This window comes from Hemicordylus capensis, chromosome 5 (assembly GCF_027244095.1).
Source record: "Hemicordylus capensis ecotype Gifberg chromosome 5, rHemCap1.1.pri, whole genome shotgun sequence".
Lineage (NCBI taxonomy): Eukaryota > Metazoa > Chordata > Lepidosauria > Squamata > Cordylidae > Hemicordylus > Hemicordylus capensis.
Window position 1 is genome coordinate 199,756,005 of NC_069661.1, and position 22,588 is coordinate 199,778,592.

A 22,588-nucleotide genomic window follows, 5' to 3' on the forward strand; every position below is an offset into this window, starting at 1 on the left:
AGAATAGATAGATAGATAGATAGATAGATAGATAGATAGATAGATAGATAAATTCTGACCTGAGGAAATTTCCTTATCGTTTCTTATGATCACCATTAATAAGCCTGGAACATGATGAAAATCTTCCCCCACTCTCTGTGTATGTGGGGGAGGAGGGAAGGGGGGGAAGGAGGGAGGGACCTCTAATGGTTATTGCTGGCACTATGCAGCACTTAGAACAGCAATGGACATTCTAGCTAGCAGAAGGACTGTACTTTAAACAATGGGAAATGATAATATCACCATAGCAAAGTTCTTTGAAAGAAGACACTTGAATCCTGAGCACCAATTACATATTCATTGCATTTTAAACAAGTTGTTCTAGTAAGAACTAATCAGCCTACTTTCCTTTCACTGTCTCTACAACTGGACTAAATTTGGTTCAAATCAAGGTCCACAAGTTAGATCTCTTGCACCTCAAATGTTCATGTGTCCACCATCTTGGATCAGGGTGGATGACATCATTGCAAACTAAACCATTGAGGATTCCCTGTGTGACTCACTACAACTGTGCCAAATTTGGTTCAAATTGGTTAGACAGTCCTCAAAAGATTACATGTCTGCCATCTTGAATTGAGTTGGATGACATCATCACAATCTACGCTGTTGAGGTGTCCCTACAGCTGTAGCAATTTTGGTTCAAATTGGTTAAATGGTTCACAAGTTAGCCTACTTGTGCCTCAAAAGTTTATGCGTCGGCCATCTTGGATCAGGATGCATGACATCATCACAAACTATGCCGTTGAGGTGTCCCTATGTGTCCCTACAATTGTACCCAATTTGATTCATATTGGTCCAGTCGTTGCAAAGTTGATGGGGTGGGAGGACACATGGACAGACACACACACACACACACACACACACACACACACACACACACACAGAGACATACAATGCCGGGTGATCTCATAAGCCTACTGGAAAGTAGGCTAAAAATCAGTCATAAAGAAAAGCCCTAATATATTCTTACAAATCTAGTTAACTCCCAACTCTTTGGGTGTCCTTTTTCTTTCAAGTTGTGAAGCTAAAGTTGTCTGGACTGCCCGACTATTATTTCACTCAGTTTCCCTGCTCCAGTGTCTCTAAATATTAGAAGAATGATAAAGTCAATAGGACTTATAAAAATTCCTCAGATATAATGAAATACACACATTCTAAGCAATGAAGGAAAATGGACTTTATTGTTGTGCTTTGCAAGGCACCCAAGACAGTCATATATCTCGTTATGAATGCATATTATATTTGTTTGTGCCTCTGTTCAGTAAAAAGGCTCCACATAGTATTACCCAGAGAGTGCTACTGAATTCTTACTACAGTTTGTTAATTAGGTTTTGTGTGCAATTGCACAATTAACAAAATTCTGGATGCAGAAAATGCATTTTTAATATAATTTATTGTGTAAGATTTCTGAAATATTCTGTTCATGAGTCTTGGAATGCCACTGCTCAGAATAAGTATGGTTTGGTAGTAGAGAAAGCTTTTCACAGTATTGGTGCTGTCTAAATAATACATAGTAGTATCGTTTGTTGTATCACATCAAATCAATGTTTATTTTGATCAAAGATCAAATACAGAATTTAAAACGAACAATCCTCTCTAATAAAACGCTTGGTGTCCGTCCGTGGACGGCCACCAAGCGTGTGTTCGTGCCTCCCTGCCCTGTTCTGCGCCTGCGCGAAGCGCAGGCCCAGAACAGGGCAAGGGAGACACGACCGCCAGCACCCGGTGGACATCTTGGATGGCCACAAGCGGCGACCCTGAAGAAGCCGGAGAAGCGCCGGCGGGGGAAACTGGCCGAGGCGGCGGCACAGCCGCCGCCTCGCCCAGAAGAGACAGCAACCAAGCTGGGGAGACGGGGGATGGAATGGAGGCCAACGGAGGCCGGCGGGACAGAGCTGACCGTGAAGGGCCCGGGCCGGCCGCGGAGGATGGCAGCGGCGCCTCCAGAGACCGCCCGGCCGGTGATTGAGGGGGGAAGAGGTGGCAGGGGAAGCCTGTCCTCCCGCCACCCGCTCACCCGCCCTCCCAGCTTTCCAAAATCCCCTTCCCCGCTCCTCCCCCCAATTGATTACGGGCCAAAAGGGCCCATGAGAAGGCCGTCGCCCCCGCTTATCGCCCACCCGCCCACCCAGCTGCCCGAGCCCACCTTACCCACTCCAGCCCGCGATAGTCGGGCGAAGAAAAAAAAAATTATTTGCACAGTGGAAGTGAGGAGCTCAGAAACAGAGCTCCTCTCTGTGCTATGCTGCTGCCCAAACTGCCGCTATGGACGCAAAGGACGCAACGTCCTTTGCGTCCATAGCGGCAGTTTGGGCAGCAGCATAGCACAGAGAGGAGCTCTGTTTCTGAGCTCCTCACTTCCACTGTGCAAATAATTTTTTTTTTCTTCGCCCGACTATCGCGGGCTGGAGTGGGTAAGGTGGGCTCGGGCAGCTGGGTGGGCGGGTGGGCGATAAGCGGGGGCGACGGCCTTCTCATGGGCCCTTTTGGCCCGTAATCAATTGGGGGGAGGAGCGGGGAAGGGGATTTTGGAAAGCTGGGAGGGCGGATGAGCGGGAGGCAGGAGGACAGAGGGAGGAGGGGAAAATGAAAAAAAAAAAAAAGAACCGAGAGAGAGAGAGAGAGAGAGAGAGAGAGAGACAAGCAGAAAGGTGGAAGAAAAAGAAAAAAAACACTTAAAGGCGGGAGAGAAAGCTAGCGCCCGTTATCATAACGGGCTTAAAAATACTAGTAAATACATAAAAATATTACAACCAACTGGATCATGACTGTGCCAATTGTCGTATTTTCACTGCTGCTACACAAAATTTAGCTACTGTACAGGTTATGGTTTGATTTGTATCAGAGAGCAATAGCTTGGTATAGAACCCCTCCAATCTGTATGGGTATCTCTGCAATAGAGGGAAAATATATCTTGTACGGGAATCCTTGTAAAAAGGGCAGTATAACAGGTCAGGACATGTTGGACCATTTCTATCTCTTCTCCCCCACATGGGCAGGTTCTATCAGCCCATAGCACTTTACCCTGCAAGATTGCAGAGGGTAGAACATTATATCTTGCTCTGAAGAATTCCTTTTGCAGCTTGAGGAAGGAAAGTCTTGTTAAATAACTCACAGGTTCCCATACCAAATTTACTGCCCAGCCCTTCATGTACCAGGGCGTTAACATTAACATTTAAATGTAAATGTTAACAAAATTAACATCATTTTGATATTCTATATAGTCTACCTGTTGAGAAAATACCTGTTTGGCTTGCTCATACCCTAAAGAAATAGGGAGTTCCATTGAAAGACCCAGTGACAGTAACTTCTTTGTAATTTCCAATTTCCACTTGGAGAGATGACCATCTGAGAGGACCAAGGGATTTGTAGTATCATTATTGATGTTATTAATAAATGATACATGGTAGTAGATGTATCACATTGGAAATGACATAAGGCTGTGCCCATTGGAACAATAATTGGGTCCAAGGCAAAGCAAGCCCTATTGGGGCATTTCCTGCTGGAAATGATTCTGATGAAAAGTGTCTCCAATATTGCTGGATGATTTGATACAATACTAAACCATATAGTTTTTGCTGGGGTTCCCAACCTGTGGCACTCCAGCTGTTGCTGAACTACAACTCCCATCATCCACAGCCAAAATTGTGGCTGGGGATGATGGGAGTTGTAGTTCAGCAATATCTGGAGTGCCACAGGTTGGGAACCCCTGCATTATTGTATTGAACAGAATTGGAAGGTGGGGGCTTGCAAAGTTCCAGCTTCTCTGAAGAAATCTGCTGCCTTCTGTGCAGTCACCACAGTGGCGTTTCAAATTGCCACCTTCCCTTCCCTAGTCTTGCCCTAGAATGCACCAGGAAGGGAAGCAAAATCACGAGCCCTTTCCCTGATATATTTTGGGTGGCGTGGCGTGGCATGGCTGCACCCTCTAACGAAGGGGATGCTGCTGTGCTTCCACTGCACCTGATCAGAAGGCAGTCAATTTCTTCAATGCATCATGTGCACAATGTAAGAAGGGCCTAGATCATTATTGGGACTGGGTGCTAATTTGGGCTGTGCATAGCCCTATGAGTGGAACACTCTGCTCAAAAGCAAAAGCATCCTGCCCCCAGCTCTGCCCCCCATCCCAATCGCAAATGGTTAGGCCATTCTAACCATAACGTTTCATAAGCAACTTTTCATAAGCAACCCCAGTGCAGTATCTCTCCAGTGGCTGTTGCCGGTGACTCTTCATCCTACTCATCTTCATCCTACTCATCGAACTGTCTTCATCCTACTCATCGAACTGCTTCAATTTCTCATCCTGTTGTTTCACTCAGAGAAAAATTACCAAGATTCATAAATATCAGGCCTTGATTACACACAATAGTCTTCCCCATCAAAATAAGAGTTATTGGTTTTTTAAATGCTCTAATAAAAACAGAGACTAAAAAGACAATGACCTACTAGATCAGAGCAAAAATACATCTGATTCAGCATCCTGTTTTCCCCAGTGGCCAGTCAGAGGTCTCTAGAGAGCTTGTAAGCAGGACTTCCTATGGGTATGATTAGTTTGATAAATATATTATACTGAGCCAAATATACCTAGTGTGTGTATTGTAAATATTGGCATAATCTACAAATATACCATACGTATATTCAGTTCAGTATAATATATTTGTCAAACTCAGTATAATATAGAGATCATTCCATAGTCTGGTAGTGGTGAGGAATGAGAAAGTAACATCCACCTTTGTAAGATCAGGACCAGGGGGGTGGGATTTTTAACTGAATTAGGTGGGCTGTGACTGTTATTTGCCAGGATAAAAGGTCCATCAAGGTTACAAATACTCTTCAACCTTGTCCCCCACTGTGCGCCTGTTACACACACACACCCCACACACGGTGTGCCTATTTTCACTCCTCATCACAGAATCCAGAGAAATTTATACCTTCCTCTGGGACAAATACTCATATTTACCTGAATAGAAGAAGACTCTGATTTTTTAAGATGATCCCCTTAAGAAATAGAAGTTACGACAAATACAAATACGACAAATATTTATATACCACAAAAGTTAGGAACATAGGAAGCTGCCATATACTGAATCAGACCATTGGACTATCAAGCTCAGTATTGTCTACACAGACTGGCAGTGGCTTCTCCAAGGTTGCAGACAGGAATCTCTCTCAGCCCTGTCTTGGAGATGCCAGGGAGGGAACTTGGAAGCTAGATGCTCTTTCCAGAGTGGCTCCATCTCCTAAGGGGAATATCTTACAGTGCTCACATGTAGTCTCCCATTCATATTATTATTATTATTATTATTATTATTATTATTATTATTATTATTATTATTATTATTTCTTGTTTATACAGTCAGACAGGTGTTATTGACTGGTTTGTTTTATCCAGACATCATCATCATCAATTTGATTTCTATACCGCCCTTCCAAAAATGGCTCAGGGTGGTTTACACAGAGAAATGACAAACAAATAAGATGGAACCCTGTCCCCATAGGGCTCGCAATCAAAAAAGAAACTTAAGATAGCTACCAGCAACAGTCACTGGAGGTACTGTGCCGGGGGTGGATAGGGCCAATTACTCTCCCCCTGCTAAATAAAGAGAATCACCACATTAAAAGGTGCCTCTTCGCCACGTTAGCTGGGGTCAACTGCTATGCACTAGGGTGCACCCTGCTTAGCTAAGGGGACAAGTCATGCTTGCTACCACAAGACCAGCTCGCCTCCCAAAGTTTCCAAAGCAGTTTACATAGAAATAAAATAAATAAACAAATAAACAGAATGGCTTCCTGTACTCAAAGGGCTCACAATCTAAAAAAAGAAACATAAGATAGACACGAGCAACAGCCACTGGAGGGATGCTGTGCTGGAGATGGATAGGGTCAGTTGCTCTCCCCCTGCTCAATAATGTATTTATTTTTTATTTAAAATATTTATACCCTGTCCCCTCCAGTACAACACAACGGCTTGGGGCGGCTCACAACAATACAATAGATACAATGTAAAATAACTGAATTTACCTGAAAGGAACACAACTCTTAATTAAGACAGTCCCCCTGATTTTTCACATCAAATAACTTGGAAAAAAATCTCAGTCTTGGATTCAGGTAAATATGGCTTCGGCTGCTGGGAGAGCAAAGGGTTAAAGCCTCCCCTCCACAGGATGAATGTGTATTGCTGCCTCTCTGCATTCTATTTACATTAGAAAAACCAAGCACACAGGCTCCAATCACGCAATAGGTGCATCATCTGGTTTGGTACTGACATACACACTGGCCACAATCCAAAGTCAAAGTTAAGTATACAGAAGTCCATTGATTTACAGCTATATTGGATTGTGGCCATTATCCATAGATACATACTATAACACCTGGTAACACCTTTTAAAAATAATTGTCTCATTCAGTGATGGATTCCCCCAACTTGCAAGTTCTAGCAAGGCTGCACAACTTGACATGCCTAGGGTATTTGTCACAACAAACAAGGTGCTTTTGACTGGCTAATTAGCAGGCAGACTTGCCAGTTATCATGAAGGCAGGCTTTAAATGGAGCAATCACTGCCACACGAAATGACACTGATATCCCGAGGTTAACACTGCAGTAAGTCTACTTAGAATGGCAATTACATCTTCTTCTGGGGGAAAAAAAAATCTTTTTAAAAAATACAGTAAAATTAAAAATATGTAAACTGAAAACACTATGAGGAGGAGAGAAAATCTGATTTTTTTCCAGGCATAATCATTCATGTAATACATATGTGCAAATCTCAGTCATTTGAGAGTAATGATGCCTGTACTTAAAGCATACAAAGTGCTAGCTCTTTGCTCTTTAATCTCTGCAGCTCTAATTTGCTATTGAAAGAGATGAAACTGGGAAATAATTTGCATCAAATAGAAATGCTTCCCTGCTCCTAACATAATGCAGTTACCCAGCTGGATTTCTAGCCACTACCCATCAGCACTGGGAAGGGATACAAAACAGAGTTTATCTGAAATTGTATTAAACCTTGAGACAAAAATGCCAGCTAATCCTTCCTCTGCGCAATGACTTTACCCAGTAGAGGTCCATTCAGGAGGTGAGGCGGTTGTCTCTGGCCAAAGATTATTGCAGCTAATAAATGGGGCACCATTGGAGCACCTCTTTGGAACTGATATTATCATTGCAAACTTTGCAAGGAGTGCCACACCTCACACTCCTTGCAAAACAAGGAAGAAACAGAAGGAGAGAAGCTGGGAGGAGACGTCTGGGAGGTCCTCATGGCTAGGTCAGGCCTGTGGCAGACACAAGGGGGCTGAAGTATTAGGGTCAGAGTTCCCTCATGGAGCTAACGGAGCAAACTCTGGAGAGCTGGAGACAGGAGCAGCATAAGCCATTGTTCCAGCAGTTTGCTGGCAGTTCTGAAGGGCTTATAAGGCTGTGTCTGGAGATCAGAGGCTTAATGGCATATCCTAGGCCGCTGATTGCCTTGAGGAAAAAAAAAAAGACTCAGGAGTAGTCCCTTACAAGTCAGTCCTTTTCTCCCTGCTCTTGAGTTCTACCCTGTCTGCATCTTCTAGGAGTTCAGGAGGGATCCTTAGGGTGAACACAGGTGAACATAGGAAGCTGCCCTATACTGAGCCAGGCCATTGGTCCATCTAGCTCAGTATTGTCTTCACAGACTGGCAGCAGTTTCTCCAAGGTTGCAGGCAGGAATATCTCTCAGCCCTATCTTGAAGAAGCCAGGGAGGGAACTTGGAACCTTCTGCTCTTCCCAGAGTGGCTCCATCCCCTGAGGGGAATATCTTACTGTGCTCACACATCAAGTCTCCCATTCATATGCAACCAGGGCAGACCCTGCCTAGCTAAGGGGACAAGTCATGCTTGCTACCTCAAGACCAGCTCTCCTGACCAAAAGGAGCCAGAGATGGGAAGCTTGTCTTTGACAGAGTCTTGGGGCCTTATCTCCTGGCTACTTTCCTGTTTTGGGGGTTTGGGACCATCCACAGGCAGGTCTGTGATGTTAGGTTCAAGTCTCTAATAGGAATAAAGGAAGCAGGAATGGTGCAGTAGCTGTCGAGTAGATCCCGACATGTTTCGAATAAAGACTCTTCTTCGGTAGAAGTGGTTTACAAAGCAGAATATTCCATTTGTAAGCAGTTCAGGTGTCTCCACATCTGCAGCGGGCTCCCTGGGCATGCCAAGGGCCTCAGCCTTGCCAAGTGCTGCTTCATCTTGCAATTGTCCCTGTGGGTCACAGAGGTCCCCCTTGAGGTCCGGAGCTACATCCACATCTGAATCTGACTCCTCTGTGGGGTCTCCCTGCGGTGTTCTGGGGTGATCCCTGACTGGTGGCATTCTGCCATTCTTCCTGTAACTGTTGTGAACTACACCTGGTTTCGCACTCTATACATGCTCAGAGGGAAAGAGGCAAAGTCACATCATACACAAACTGAATTGGTTCTTGGAGATGGTGACCATGTAGGATCTGGGCACGTAGAGATAGAGAGAGACAAATTCAGAAAGTTCAATGGGCTTTATTATAAAACGTTGCTCATCAGGATAAAATAATCCACATTAAAAACATGTTTCTGATTCAAAGTGTAGTGTAATGTGCCTAACTAACATGTGTGTGTGCAATCTGTAATTACAGCTATCTAACAATCTAACAAATCCTAAATAAAATATTTAGAGAGAAGCAGAGAAAGAAGAAGGAGGAAGGAGGGGGGCTTAGGAAGGGGGTAGCAGAGATTAGTAGGAAGGAGGGAAGAGGGATCCAAGGCTTGTGAAGGCAGCATATTACCAGGATCAGAGCCTTGAGAGCGGTGGGGCTTTCAGCTGAAGGAGAGAGGCTGTAGCTGGGAACAGCAACTTGGGAGCAGTAGTCTGGCTTCTGGTGATCAAGCAGGCTGGTCAAGCAGACAGTTTGCTCAGAGCAAGGCAGAGAGTGAAGGTACCATGGCTGGAGACGTCTTGACTTCTCACTGCGCAGTGGAAGTCACAAACAGACAGTCCCTTCTCCCATGGAAAGAGTTCCTGCTTGTTGCCCTGTGGCTTAGCAGCAAACCCTTGGATTGCGCTTGAGCAGATCTTGCTTGTAGGCACCAGATTGCTAGGGAGTATCATGGCTGGGAAGTCTTAACTTCTTACAGTGCAGCAGAAGTCACAAACAGACAGTCCATTCTCCCATGGAAAGAGTTCCTGCCTCTAGCCCTGTGGCTTGGGCAGCAAACTCTTGGATTACTCATGAGCAGACCTTGCTTGTAGGCACAAGATTGCATGTAGGCAAAAGACTGCTAGCTCTCTGTCCAGTAAGCCTCATTCTTCAGAGTTGTATTTCCCTTTGATCTCTCATAGAGTCTATTTGAAAAATCCTCACCCTTCTTGGGTTCCCAGAAAGGTGACAATGCTGTTACCTTCTGGATAAGGTCTTTTAATTAGTCAGGATATTAGCCCAGTCCAGGGAGATCTTAATCTCATCTTCTGTTAGCTGCTATCTTGAGGAGGGGGCATTGCCCAAAGCAAATCTGCATCTCTGAGCTGCAAATGGGCATCTTCTCGTCCCCAGATTTGGGTCTGTTCCCAGAAGGTGTTAGTAAAAGGACTAAATCTACAGGTGTTCTTCTAGGGTGGAATTTCTATAGATAGCAATTGAGTAATCCCCTTTGGGATTACAGAGTAATCATTGACAAAGATTAACATAGACTTCTTGCAACAGGAAAGGGGAGATCACCCCCTGGCCTCTTCCACAGACATTATCTGATAGTGAGTCACATTTTAGCATATTGATTAGCTGAGGCCTAGCCCTTGTGTTTCTGTGAGTGCTCATTTCACAATACAATGCTGGATTGCCTCCTCTTTCACAGAGCAGTACATGAGGCAGTCCTGAAATCTGGGTGTCAGTTCACCTTGAGTTCAGGCATTTAATTGAACTCTTATAAAATGAAGTCAGGCACAGGCCTGAATTCCATATACTTCTGGGTTAGTATCTCTGGGTCTGATGTTGGGTAGGGGGGCGTCCCCAATGATGGCCGTCCCCAACATAACTAGGATCACTATACCCACTTCTGGGGAGAATGGAGATGGCTTCTGATGCTTTGAAAAATGGTCTAGGAAACAGAACTATCGAATCTCAGTCCCCCCCGCCCATTAATCTCCACAGGAGTTTCAGACTTGTGGCAAATCTTCCCTCAACAGCTTTAGAGTGTTTTTTCCCCCATGCAGCTAATATGGGTTATTTATTTATTTTATTTATTTTTATTTTATTTTATTGTTGAATTTATATACCGCCTTTCATTAAAAACAACCCCAAGGCGGTTTACAAAAGTTAAAAACATACAATAAAAATGACAATTAAAATATTAAGCTAATAATATAAAACAAATCTAATTTAAAAACTATAAAATACAAGCATAAAAACTATAAATGAGTAAAAACACATAGAAGCAGCAGTAGAAACAGTCATGTAAAAGCCTGGGTAAAAAGCCAAGATTTAAGAAGCTTTCTAAAAACTGTGATGGAATCCAAGGAGCGAATGGCCACTGGGAGAGCATTCCAAAGTCTGGGGGCAGCAACAGAGAAGGCCCTGTCCCGAGTGCACGACAGTTGAGCCTCCTTCATGGTAAGCACCCGGAGCAGAGCCCCCTCAGATGACCTTGTCAAGCGGGCAGCAACCCTTGGGAGCAGGCGGGCCCTCAGATATCCTGGGCCCAAACCGTTAAGCAATAGCAATAGCACTTACATTTATATACCGCTCTATAGCCTGAGCTCTCTAAGTGGTTTACAATGATTTTTAGCATATTGCCCCCAACATTCTGGGTACTCATTTTACCGACCTCGGAAGGATGGAAGGCTGAGTCAACCTTGAGCCCCTGGTCAGGATTGAACTTGTAACCTTCTGGTTACAGGGTGGCAGTTTTACCACTGCGCCACCAGGGGCTCTTAAGGACTTTAAAGGTCAAAACCAGCACCTTGAATTGGACCTGGAAACGAACTGGCAGCCAGTGCAGCTCTTTCAGGATGGGTTTGATGTGCTCCCACCGGGCAGCTCTGGACAAAACCCTAGCTGCCGCGTTTTGCACTGGCTGCAGTTTCTGGATATTCTTCAAGGGCAGCCCCACGTAGTGTGTGTTACAGTAATCCAGCCGTGACATGACTAAGGCATGGGTAACCGTGGCCAGATCTGCCTTCTCGAGAAAGGGATGCAGCTGGTGCACTAGCCGAAGCCGTGCAAAGGCACCCCTGGCCACCGCCTCCACCTGAGCTTCCCAAAGCAGAGCCGGGTCCAGTAGTACCCCCAAGCTGCGTACTTGATCCTTCAAAGGGAGTGCAACCCCATCCAGAACCGGTAAAATTCTGCAAGCCCTGCTAGATATCTGCAAGCCCTGCTAGAGGAACTCCATTATGTAGAACACACATGGCAATGCCACCAGTCAATAGGCATTATTACTTGGGCAGTGTTTAAAGACTCCAGTTCAATATTGGGCCTGCTTACAGAGAGCAGCATTCCCTCACATGTAGCTCCGCTTGGACTTTAGGTTGGGAGGTCTTAATGTTTCCACATTTAGGTTATCTCCCGACTTGTTGTTACTTGATAAGTGCATGAACTACCTCTGTGAATATTTTGCCTGAGGAAAAAACAAACATGAAGCATAATATTTAGCAGATACTTTATTGGTTGCTAGGGAAATTCAGTATAGACTAGGAACTGTTGAAGACATTAATACCCTTTTATGCCATTGTATTATCATACATAATCAGCTCCTTTGCTTTTCATATACATCGGGGTTGGATTCATCAGCTTGCCTCAACAGCACACTTTTCTCTGGTTTTTGCATTTCAAACCACTTGAAGTCGTACCTGTTTTCACGCCTACTTGGAGCTGCTATTATATTATGACAAAAATAAAATATGAAGATAAGGGGGGAAAGGGGGCAGGTGATGACAACGGTCCTTAGCAGTGATGGCAATCAGAGTTCATTGGACCTCAATGGTCTAATGGACCTCATTGCTGAATGGAGGTGAGTAATGGAAGTCAGAAGGTTCTTGTCATTTTGATAGGCTGAATTCTATGGTCTTTTTAAGCCCTGTTCACACATTATCTTCAACACTTGTATGTATGTGTGTATGTACAGTGTACACAGGAACCCCTTTCAGTTATTCACACACACAAAAGTCACTCTACATGAGCAGAGTGTTCCAAGTGAGTCTGGAAGTCCTGCCTGCAGCAACAATCCAGCCCGTCAGTTACCTTCCCACCTGTGATAGTCACACTTATGGTGTTCATCTGAAGAGGCAAATGCTGTAAGTATGATTGCACCCATTTTTAATGATGAACAGGCTGGGGCAGCCAGTGTGTGGGAGGGTGACTGAAGGTCGCTGTTGGTGGGGTTTCTGCTTGGGATGCTCTACTCATATAGAAAGACTGTCTGTGTGTGTGTGTGTGTGTGTGTGTGTGTGTGTGTGTGTGTGTGTGAATGACTGAACAGGGCTAGGTACAGGTCTGTAAACAGGTAAAATTAAAATTAAGACACATTTATTCACTGAGGCTTTTTAACTAGACCTGTGGTTTTAAATTGTTTTAAGGTTTACTTTCTGCTTCACTTTATTGTATGATGCTGTAAACCACCCATAGATGAAATTTTGGGGCAGTGTACAAATATAATAAATACATCATCATTATATCATCTTATTTAAAAATAAACAAATACATACATACATACATACCTACATGCATGCATTTAAGGGGGCTGTACCCAGGTTCAGTTTTAAAATGAATGCAGGTAGAGTCATTCACACAAAAACATATACATTCACAAAAATGTATAGTGTACAGGCATCTGTACATATATAGCATCTGTACTCATATGCAACATAATATCTGAATAGAGATTTAGTCTTCCAAACAGCACACTAGGGGTGTGCACAGAACCAGCTAGCCCGGTTCGGTTCGAGTGCAAACTGCACCTGACCAGGCCAGTTTGGTCTGGCCCCCATCGAACCCACCCGGTCCAGTTTAGTCCGGGGGTGGGGGGTGTTCCACAAATTTATTTATTTTTTAAATTTAAAAAATTAGTACCTCCTAGCCCCTTCAGAGGGCTTCCTAAAGGCTGGGGGGTCCACGAAGGTCCCCCCTCTTCCCACTGGCCTCGTTTATCACCGCTGTGGCCCACAAAATAATGTTATTCAGCACAGTGGCCATTTTGCCTGCTGCCGTGCATGCTCAAATGGCCTTTGCGAGGCCTGTCATGGCCCAGGGCCTTGCAGAGGTCATTTGAGCATGCGTGCTGGCCACGCAGAGGCCAAGTGTACAGGTGTGCGGGCGCCATAATGGCTGCCACACCACTGGGTGAAGGCCGAAAACCAGCAGAAGAGCAGCCAAACTGGCTGAGGGGGGGCATGGGGAAAGCTGGGGGGGAGGGGGAACCTCTGCGGATCCCCCCCGCCACCTCCAGGAAATCACCCAAGGGGAGTAAAGGTAATTTCTTTTTTACTAAAATGGTCTGGTTCAGCTCGGACCGAACTGAACCAGAGGGTTCGAGCGGAGTGCCGGGCCAGCCAGTTCCATGCACATCCCTACTAGGAGACGTACAATTCTGATATTAGGAAAGAACACGACATTATTTTATATATATATTTATAGTAGTAGCAGGTGTAGCTTATAAGAAAGGTTATGAGCTGGAAAGCCACCTATTGAGACATCAACTCAACCATGGATGTACTAGGTAATCTACTATCTCTTTGTTTTAGGCCCACCCTTCCATCTGAAGTATGCAGGCTTTCTTCAAACACAGTGCATATTCAATAGACTATAAATCTCTACTATTTCTAGCCCTGTCATTGACTAATGGTCTATATGCAACTATTTGTAATAAAAGCTTGTGTTTTTTTTTTGTTTTTTGTTTTTTTAAAAAAATTACGCTTATAGTCAAGAAAAACTTTTTGTTCACTTGCATTCTGTTTAAACAAGCAATATGCCAGGTTATTTATTATTATTTTTTTCATTTAAGAGGCAATCAGATTAAATGCACATTATAGGCAGCAGGACAATAAGGCTATTCTAATATCATGAGCCACCTGGGATAACTCAGGTGGCTCGTGTAATCTGGAGCACCAGGAGCCTCCCCTGATGGCTCCTCCAGCCAAGGGTACCCCAATACTTCTACTGGCTTTTTACCAAGATAAAACAAACTGTGGGTTAGTTCTATCATGACAGATGATTGTCTGGGTAATCACTGCAGGGTAGATGGACTCCCTTCTAAACAAATAGAACAAAGCTTTCTCTTCTTCTGCTGGTGGTTGGGAGTGGAGTGGAGTGGGCTAAGCCCGCTCTCCCTGCAGACGAACAGCAAGCCATGCCTGGGCGGCCGCTGTGGCCACCCACATGACTGCCGGCTCCGTCACGGAGCCAGCGGGGGCTTGGGAGTTTGGGGGCCATGCTGGCCCCAGTTGTTCCAGCATGCCCTGTGTGAGAGACCCCCAAGCCTAAAGAGACCCCTGAGCTGGAAGGCTGCTTTTTTTGCCTCACGGTTGGAGGTCTACTCATGAGTTGCTGTGGCATGGAGCCGTGCCTTGTCAACACACAATCCAAAAGCTGTGGTTAATGGAGCACTTGCTCCGCTAGCCTTGGCTAAGGGGAGGGGAAATTAGTGGTTTGCTGCCAGGAGCCTTAGCTCGCTTTTAGTGGATAATAAGAATCTCCTCTTTCAATGTTTCATCCATAGGGAATGATGGGGAAATCGCAAGAGTTTGCAGTAAGTTTGGTAGGGAGCCTCAGATTCTGAGATGGAGGTGAATATACAGGAAATGAGATAACTGAATATTTTATTGAAGGGAATTGAACATCAGATGACTATGCCATATACTCCAAAACAAAATGACATTGAAGAAAGAAAGAATTGGTTTAGGACTACACAGTAGGTTTTGGGGAGCGGCAATTATGACTGCTACATATTTACAAAACAGGTTGCCTACAACACCATTTGAATTGTGGCATGGAATGAAGCCAAATCTGGAGCATATTAGAGTATTTTTTACTCAATAGCATACGCCCTTGTGCCAAAGTCTAAAAGAACCACATTGAACTGCATGAGTGAGGATGGGATATTAGTTGGCTAAGCATCAGGATGCAAAGGGTATAGAATACTTTATCTTGCCACAAAACCTGTAAATATGTGTAATGTGGTGTATTCTGATGAAAAAGAAAAGCCAACTGCTGATGAAGCAACAGATATTACACCGAACATTCAGATGCAAAAGGAGCCTGAACAAGAAAAATCAGAGAAACAAGTTGGTGTAATTATTGTGCAAACTAACTATCCAGAGCAAAATGAAAACATTAAGGCTCAGTAATATACTCTCATATGTAAGGGATAGATTCAAAGCACAGATTCTGCACCTTTAAAACTGAGCAGAGCAGGTCCTTACCTGCCCCTCCACTGCTCTACACAGCTTCCTACTGTGGGGGCACTCCCCCCCCAGCTGCCCTCGTGGAGTGACACAACAGTAGCATGCACATGGCCTTCACACCTGTCTGGTGGCCATTTGCATAGTCAGCTGACCAAGCACATAGCTGGCAGGCATGCATGGTGGCCATGTGCATGCCACTGCCACACCACTGGTGCACACAGGCTGCTGGGAGGGGGCACGCTACCACATCAGGAAGCTGCGTGACTCAGTGGAGGAGAAGGTAAAAACCTGCTCTCCTCAGTTGTAAAGGTGCCGAATCTGTTGCAGGCAGGAATGTCTCTCAGCCTTATCTTGGAGATGCCAGGGAGGGAACTTGAAACCTTCTGCTCTCCCCAGAGTGGCTTCATCCCCTGAGGGGAATATCTTACAGTGCTTACACTTCTAGTCTCCCTTTCATATGCAACCAGGGTGGACCCTGCTTAGCTAAGGGGACAAGTCATGCTTGCTATCACAAGACCAATGTATTTGCACTAGTGTAGTGCTAGTCTGGATGTCTTTTTCCTTTCCCCAAAAGTAGTTGCAGGTGGAAGGTTGATTTTGATCAGTCAGTAGCAGCGGTTGCAGGCGCTATAGGGCGGTGGTGGTGGGGGGAGAGGCAATCAGCAAGTGCGTACCTCAGCTAATGCTGTACCTGAAAGCAGCTCCAAGCAGTGGCATGCTGCCCAGTGCCTCCTGCCATGGGGGATTGACACCACCATTCACCAGCAGAGGCCAATTGTGTGGCCAGCAAATGGCCTCTATGCATATGAGGAGGCCACATGGGTGGTGGAGCCAATCCCGTGCCGCAGGAGATGCTGGTTGGTGCACCAGAGCAGCTTTCAGATGCAATGATAGCGGACATAAGCACTTTTTGATTTACACTTGCCTCTCACCTCCACCTCACCAGCAGTGCCCACACCGGCTGCTACTGATCAGAGTGATGATATGGAGGAAGGAATGCTTTGACCCTTTGACCCTGCACTGATCTCCCAACATAAATCCTCCTTCAAAGCTATTATTAGCTGCAGATTAAAAAATTCATAGGTATCCCAAATCAGTGGGGTGATATGACTCAGGGCTGTGGCACTGAAAATGGAGTTAGATCCCTTCTCCTTCTGTACGGCATCCCTAATCCAAATTGATTTCCCCTGTTTGACAAAGAAATAGACATTGGAAGTTCTCTTCATGGAACTGCGTTGACACCTTTCTAGTGTGGCTCTTAACAGGACTTGAGAGAACTTAATATTGGTTGGATGGTTATCAATTATGCTTCTCATATTTGAAGCAGAGCATCAGTGTTATGATTTGATTTTGATCTGACTAGTCTCCTTTAAACGCTTACCAAATCATAAAATTTCCTAAGCAATGCTATTGGCAAGTAAGACAAGCAACAGAAAGACCAAGGATATGGCGACATAACATGCCATGCAGCCAATTCTGAATGTTTATTCAGAAATAAATCCCATTGGAGTCAACATGATTTGTTCCCAAGTAAGTATTTGCAGGACTGAAGATTTAATTTTTGTTTTTGTTTTATTGCTGACACACATTTAACTTTGTGAGTTTAGTATATTCAATGAAACCTTGCCTAGTTTCATTGGCCTCACTTGAAGCATGGATATGATGCTAAAAAAGACTGGAGGCTCTAGAATTCTGGTCAGAGAGGAAAGCAGTCACTCACTCAACTTCTTGAATGTTGTGGCAAGTGTGACAGTGTGTGACAGTGTTGTGGCAAGTGTGACAGTGGGGCTATTCTCACGATCAACAAAAATTGGGCTAGGCGAGCCTAGCCTGATTTTTGTTGATCGTGTAAACCACCGGATTCGCAGATGAGCCCGGTGTTTTACGAGTGGGTAACCCTCTCAAGTAGCCCTCCCTAAAGCCCGGGTTTGTGGAGCGAGCGCTCTGCAAACCTGGGCTTTCTGATCATGAATAGCTGCAGCACAGCTCTGTGCCATGGCTCCTCATGAGGAGACTCCTGGAGGGGTGGCGAAAAGCCGCCTCCCAACTCCAGGGGTCTCACCAGCATGCCCTGTTCTGAACAGCATGCCCTGTTCTGCCCTCCCTGGAACTCCCATAATGCACTGCGTGAGTGTGCGGTGCATTGTAGGTACCCCCCGGCACTGGCACCGACAGCCTTAGCCCACTCTTGGCTGCTTGTGAGAACAGCCTGAGTTTATCTTTGACTGAATGCTACAATTCCATTTGAGTTCCACTTTTCTGAAGTTTCAGTACTCTCAGGATTCGCTTGCTACATTCCTAAGCACTGCCTTATAACCACGGGTGAGTTGGGTCACAGACTTTTCAGATCCTATTTAAGCAGCTGAGAATCTTAAGTCCTTTTGAATGTTGTTTCCTTTCGTCTGTTGTAGGAGCAGCTAATCTTTAGGTGTTTACTGTATCAGCAAAAATAGTAAGTCAAATGACTCCCTAGGCATGTGCAATTGTATTAGAGTTTTTCTCTCGCATATTTGACATTGCTCCTTTTTAAGTTCCTTTGTTAGAAATATTGGCATTTAGCACAATGACTAACCCTGAACTAAGAAACTTTGAGAGCACAATAGGAAAATGCCACTGTATGTTTGAATATTATCTGCCTTCAACTACTTGCTATCTTGAATTGATATCAAGAGAACACTGATTTATTCATGAGCTTAAATTCCAGGCATAACATTGAGGAGGACCTGGACCTCTTTATCCCCATCAGCTTAGACATTGCTAGACAGATGGATGTAATTCTTTATGCATTTCCTTATTTTACATTTCTTTTAAATTCCCATCATATACCTTGTAAACTGGCTCTTTGATGTCACATGTGCCAGAGCGAAATGAATTTTAACAATGGCTTCAGTACAACTAGAAATGCAGCTGCTATTGTAGAAAACAAGATATTGGCCTACACAACCCACCTTTCTCTCCATGAAGTAAGGCCGATTATTTCCCCCTAATAGGATGTCAGTCATTGTCCATTTTACAATTACAGACACCTCAAGGCAGAAGAAATTTGAAGTGCAGGGGCAGAGCTGTAATTGAGCACATGGGTTCCAAGAACATATGTGCCCACTGCCTCCAAGACCGTCCATCACGCTTTTAGGGCTGCCGGATCCTCTCCCCTCCCCTCCTTTGCTCAGGGATGAAGGTGATGAATTTCACTTAACCAGCGGCAAATTTAGCTGCTGCCAGTATCGTGAACGCAGCACAAAAGCAGGCTCCTGACCCAGCATCCAGTGAACCCCTCAAATGGCCTCCACACATGCATGGAGAACTACTGAGCAGTGGAGGGCGGGTGGTGCAGCCTCCCCACTGGCTACTGCGTTGGGAGTCTCCATCCCGTGCCATGTTCAAGATACCTGTGGCAACTAAGACTGCCACCAGTTAAGTGAAATTCCCTACTCTCATCACCCTGCCCCCTGGAGCAGCATTTCTGAAGGTTAAGGACAAGATCGCCACAGGTGGGGGGCAGGTGCCTGCCAGAACATGGGCTACTTAAGCTCTCACCACATGAAGTATCAAAATGATTCAGTGCATCTGGCCCTCACAAACAGCAAAGAGAATGCTGCTGGGGTTTCAGCTTGCCTAAAAGACATGGAGGCGGGTCTCACGATCTGTGAGACTCGCTTTTGTAACAACTGCGGGGAGAGCGGGCTAAGCCCGCTCTCCCCGCAGATGAGCGGGCAGGGCGCCCTGGGCAGCCGGATCGGCCACCCACACGATTGCCAGCTCCATGATGGAGCAGGCGGGGGTGGGGGGAGCGGGGGCCAGGCAGCCCCTGCAAGCCCCAGTATGCCCTGCGTGAGCACGCAGGGCATACTAGGGAGACCCCCGGCAGGCTTTTCGCCTCCCGGCTGGGGGTCTATTCATGAGTAGGCAAGGCGCAAAGGCACACCATGGCTACTCATGATCTTAAAAAGCAGGTTTGCTGGAGTGCTCGCTCCAGCAAACCTGCTTTTTAGCAGGGGTTCTCGAGCGGGTTACCCGCTCAAGAACCACTGGGCTCGGCTGCTAGCCCGGTGGTTCTTACAATCAACAAAAATCAGGCTAGGATCTCCTAGCCCAATTTTTGTTGATCGTGTGAATTGCCCCATGCTCTCTGCTCTACAAGCCCTTCTTATTTTATTTTATTTTATTTTATACATTTATATCCCGCTCTTCTTCCAAGGAATCCAGAGCGGTGTACTACATACTTGAGTTTCTCCTCACAACAACCCTGTGATGTAGGTTAGGCTGAGAGAGAAGTGACTGGCCCAGAGTCACCCAGCTAGTATCATGGCTGAATAGGGATTTGAACTCAGGTCTCCCCGGTCCTAGTCCAGCACTCTAACCACTACACCACACTGGCTCCATCCTAGCTCTGTGGAGAAAAGCTGTGATTTGCTGATGGCAAGAGGGGAATGCACTCTGCATATATTCAAAGACATTATTTTATATCAGGGCTGCACAACTCAAATTCCCTGGCGGGCCGGAACCATTCACAACTTGGTGTGCAGGGGCTGAGGTCAATTTTTTAGCACAGTAAAATTAAATATTATGACATTAAAATTAAATATTATTAGTTACTTGTGGCTCTATTTCCCCTGTCAATGGACCCATAGTTTTAACCAAGGATAGTGGCCAGAGAATAGGTCCTGTCCCTACTCAATCAGTGGGGCCCCTAGAGTGCATGCCAGCCCCAAACAAATGCCAAGTCCTCTCCTCTTCCTAAATTGTTGCTTTCAAGCTGCAATGCTAGGCATGCTTACATGGGCGTAAGCCTAACTGGGCACACCATGGAGCATATTACTGAGAAAGAATGCACAGGATGGCACTATAAGGCAGTTTCCAGCACCTGTGTTACTGCAGGATACCCGGGAGGCAGTAAAATAGTCACTGCGGGCTGAATCCAGCCCCCGGGCCTTATGTTGTGCAGGCCTGTAATATAATTATCTCAGCTTCTTGGATTCAGATACACTGAAAACAATCCTACTGATTGTGGGTTCATGGATGGCCAGCCAGATAACAAATACATGTGAACATCCCCATCCATGAATAATCAGGCAAGCTGTCATATGCTTTCTAAGACTGCCCACAACAAACTGAAGTTTCAGGAGGATCATATGGTACCATTTATGAAATTCTGTGTCTCACAAAAAATCTGTGGAGAAGCCTGATCTAGGTTCCACTAAATTAAAAACACACAGCAATCAAGCACATTCATATTAATGTGTGCTTAACAGGAACATGCTTTTGACCCTAATTAGGCAGCATCTTAGAAGAAGCAAAATGTCCTCCATTACCCCAATAGCTGCCACTTTTTGTAATATAACTGACTAATCAACCAAGAACTGCATCCCTACTTTTTACATATGGTATAATAGAAGTGGTATATATGTTATGGTTCCCATTATACTTACATTAATAAACATAATTAATAATTATGTTTATTAACACAAATACAGTCTGTTTCCTAAGTGGTAACATACCATGGCATGCATGACTTTGTTCTGTAAGTGGCTGTCTCTAATGGTTAGGATAATTTCACCACATCCTTCAGATGAAGCCATAGAAATAGTAGAAGCAAAGTGCTGCAAGGGACAAAAGAAAATATGGAGTACAAACTAGTATGTGTAGAACCGGTTCGAATTGAACCGGGTTCTATTTGAACTGGTGCTGTTCAACTGGTTTGATCTCGAACTGAAGCAGTCTCAAAAGAAAGAAGCCAGTCTGTGTTCAAACCGCATGGGTGCCGGGGTTAAGAGGAGCCACCACCACTGGTGGTAAGGTGCCCTCTCGCCCCACTGCCCCTCCCAGCTGCCCTTAGAAGATTTTTAAAGGCAGGACTCCCCTTTGCTTGTAAAGGGGAATCCTCATCCATTTCCCCTTTACAAGCACAGTATGCTGAACGGTCCAAACCAGTACAACCCGATTTGATCAAATGCACCGAACTGGTTCGATAATGTCCAGTCAAACCGACTGAACAGCTGATCGGTTTGACTGAACCAGTTCATGGACCAGTGGTTCAATTTGAATTTGGTTCAAATTCAAACCAAATTGCAAAAATCAGTTCCGTGCACACCCCTAGTCCAACCACTGTCTTAGAGAAAAAAAATCCCACCCACTTGCTCTATCTTGGATCAGCCCCACCAACTGAAATGTCCCACAGAGATCAGGTGCCTTGCAGAAAGTTGACTCCAGTTGCCTCAAGCTAATCATCCAAGGGATGGGAAGGCTAATAGTAGCTGTTTCTTTAAGATGACATCACACTAGAAATTCTAAATCTCATTGTAATTGAAGAATGCTTTACTTTTCTACCACAAATCTTAAAAGACATCATCCAGGCAATGAAACCTTTTGGACCTAAAATAAAATAAAATAAAATAAAATAAAATAAAATAAATCAGTATTTTGTTAGAAGAAACAACATTTGAACCTTTCTCCTTTTATCTTGTTACTGTTGGTTAGAAAATGTAAGGTTTCAGGCTTTAAGCTAGTCTATGTTTAAACATTACATTGTTCAAAAATGCTTCTTTGTGCACCTGCCGATCAAAGGTTTCTCAGAAGCTGTGTTTGTACAGTCCAGTCATGTTAGAAAAAAGCATATCAAAGTATTGATTCTGTGAGACTTTTCAATTGTCCATTTACTGACATATCTGCAGCTTAGAAACATATAAATATCCTTACATTTTTCAACATTGTTCTCTAGACTAAGGAACAGCTTGACATCAGGGTTAAGCCCATAACTTGCAGGAGTGTTTGAGGAAGTGAGGGCAATTAAACAGAAATCCAAGCCATTTTCCATAGCTGAAGTGCGCTATTAAAATTGAAACCCACAGAGTATTTAAAGGCATGTTTCTATTAACGTTAGACACTCTTAAGACCCATTGAATTTAGTAGGACCTAGCAGTGAGCAAATATGCATAGGTTCAGACTGTACATAATTGTTTCTTGAATCTAAAAATTATTGTATTTTTTTTTAAAAAAAATGTTATGTAAGATTATATTTTATTGTAGGATGCGGTTAAAAAAATGTCCCTTTCAGAAGAGTTTTACTAGTTAAAGATATATAATTAATAGCTGTGGCAGGGCCAACATTCATGTTAGTGCTATGCTGGGATGGCTTCTCCCTGCTATCAAAGGCAGGGAGAGGCG